Here is a 2,951-nt window from a genome sequence, read left to right on the forward strand (position 1 = left end):
CTTTTGGTTTTGATCATTTTCTCTGAGGACTTGGCATTAGAAGTAACTTTTTATGAAATAGCTGTTTTAGTAAAAAAAAAAAAAATCCTGTCCTCGTTTGCTCACCATCGTGTTGGGTTTCTTTCTTCTGCTGAACAATAATAATAATAATTTAAAAAAAAGATATTTTGAAGAAGCAGTTGACGTTAGCCATTGACTTTCATAGTATTTTTCCACTGGAAAGTCAATGGCTACCGTCAACATTCTTTAAAATATCTTGTGTTCATCAGAAGAACAAACAGCAGGTTTGGATCAACAATCAGGTGAATAAATGATGACAGAATTTACATTTTTGGTGTACTGTTACTTTTATAAATCTGGTACACTAAAACAAAAAAAGAGGAACGTCTCAATTCCGACTATATGGAATATTTGGAAAAAGAAAACCTGTAGCGCCACCTACAGTTCAAAGTAGGCGTTAGTTTGATGTATTATCATTATTGATGTGAGATTGATTCATATCTCACTTTATTCAACAGGTAGTTCTGCGCCACAAATCTGATTTAATTTAAAGTTATGAATTGAACCACTGTCTTGTTTTACTCCACTACATGGTTGCTCCTTTTGTAAGTGTTTTTGTTAGTTTTAGTTGCTGGTGTCCTGTAGCACAGAAAACACTTCATTTGTGCTCAAAATCAGCCTAAAATGCAAAATAAAAAGCCTAATTAGAGAAAATAAAGATCAACGTCCAAATGCACGAACAAATATTCAGTGTTGGGGGTAATATATTACAAGTAACACAAGTTATGTAATCAGATTACTTTTTTCAAGTATCTAGAAAAGTAACGCATTACTTTTTAATTTACAAGAGAATATCTGAGTTACTTTTTCAAATAAGAAAAGCAAGTTACTTTTTTTTTTCCAATGTATTGATTGACAGCTCTCCTGTCCCCATGTTGAGAGAAATCAGATGTTACTGTAGTTCTAAAATAAATATAAATATGCATTAATTCATCTCACTCACAAAAAAAAAGAAACTCTATTTTTATTCATTTTGAGGAATACTGAATCAATGCAACTCAGAATATGATGCAAACCTGCAATAATTAAATGTTAAACAACACAAATATGCTTTATGTATTTAATCCCATTCTATTAACCAATGTCTTTGCTTCTGACCTTCGATGATCCAGTTCAACCATACTAATAAGCAAAAATTACTTTTTTTATTGCTGAAGTGTGTTGAAATGTCTTCTTCTGCACTCTACTGTACGGACGTTAATTTACTTTCCCTTCAGCCTGAGGCTTATTCATTTCACTTTTGGTGTGAAAAGGCTTTTATATTTGCCAAAAATAGAACTTTTTTATTTTAAAATCAAACAAGCAAGCCCAGTCCAGAAAAGTAGCGCAAAAGTAACGTAACGCATTACTTTCCATAAAAAAGTAACTAAGTAACGTAATTCGTTACTTTTTTTATGGAGTAATGCAATATTGTAATGCATTACTTTTAAAAGTAACTTTCCCCAACACTGCATATATTTGAAAAAGCTGTAATTAATGTATACAGTATATTCACGGTTTTATGAAAATATTAAATGCAATTAGAAAATAAAATGTTTGATATAATTGTTTTTTCCCCATTATTTTATTTTTATGTTTTTTTTATTTTTTTTTATACAATACTGTTTTGATCGGTTTATTTAATATTATTTTACTATTTTTCTTAGTGTGATTTTTGATCAGTTGTATTAAAACCGTTTAGGGTCAGTTTGAGCCACATACATCATCATCATCATCATAATGAATTCCTCATTTAAATATCCCCCGGTTTACATTTCCGAAATCTGGTCATATTGTGGCTGCGGTGTCAGAGTCACTCAATATTACTTTCAGAAGCTTTTTATAAAACTCTATATGACCCTCGCACATGGCTGTGATTCATCTGAAACCACAAAGAAAACTTCCTTGTGTCATATTACTCATGAAAAAGAAAAAAAATTACTCAAAGTCTGCACAGCACAAATCCACCCTTTCTGAGCTCTGCTGGCCATTCATCACTGCTCAACAAACACAACCAATATGACTCTGGAACTTAAGCATGTATTCATAACTTCATATTTTGATCCTGCTTTTTAACCAAATATCAGTATTTAGAAACTTTTGTTTTCAGACGCATCAGTGGCGTAGGCAGAATTTTATTTTTGATCAGGCCTGGGCAAAAGTGACTAATGAACAAGTTGGACTCAATGCTCAGGTCATTTCGATCTTCTTTTCTTTGATCCTATTGAGGATTGTGACCCTGGAGCACAAAAGCAGTCATAGGTAGCACAGGTTTATTTGTACCCATAGCCACATTGTATGGTCAAATGATTTTCTTTTATGCCAAAAATCATTAAGATATTACAGTTTTTCTCAATCGATTTGGCACTTCTCTAATGCAGTGTACTTGTTCCCAAAACAATTAGCACAGCCATGCAAACAAAACAATTATCTTAAACAGTTCAACTTTAGAAAAAATTGCAGTGCTGCATTTTGCAGTAGTAATGCATTTATTAAAAGTAAATATTAACATCAAATCTATAGGTATGTTCTCTATTGATTATAAAACACATTCAGCTGAAGATGCACAAATATGCTAAAGAAAATACATGTTTATTGCAATTCTTCAACAGGGACTTTTGTTTTACATATATTGTGTATATCTAAACAAAATAAATAATTGTTCCAACATCAACACTTGCTATCACCCATAAGACAAAAAAAAATAAATAAAAAATCGCCCCTTTAAACTTAAAATCTGTATGTGCCACCTTTAGCAGCAAGAACTGCAAACAAACTTTCCTGATAACTACAGATGAATCATATACATGCATATATACATACACATAAACATACATACATACACATAAACATACATACATACACATAAACATACATACACACACAAACATACATACACACACAAACATACA

Source organism: Sinocyclocheilus rhinocerous, unplaced genomic scaffold (genome assembly GCF_001515625.1).
Source record: "Sinocyclocheilus rhinocerous isolate Xijiao unplaced genomic scaffold, SAMN03320098_v1.1 scaffold1427, whole genome shotgun sequence".
Classification (NCBI taxonomy): domain Eukaryota; kingdom Metazoa; phylum Chordata; class Actinopteri; order Cypriniformes; family Cyprinidae; genus Sinocyclocheilus; species Sinocyclocheilus rhinocerous.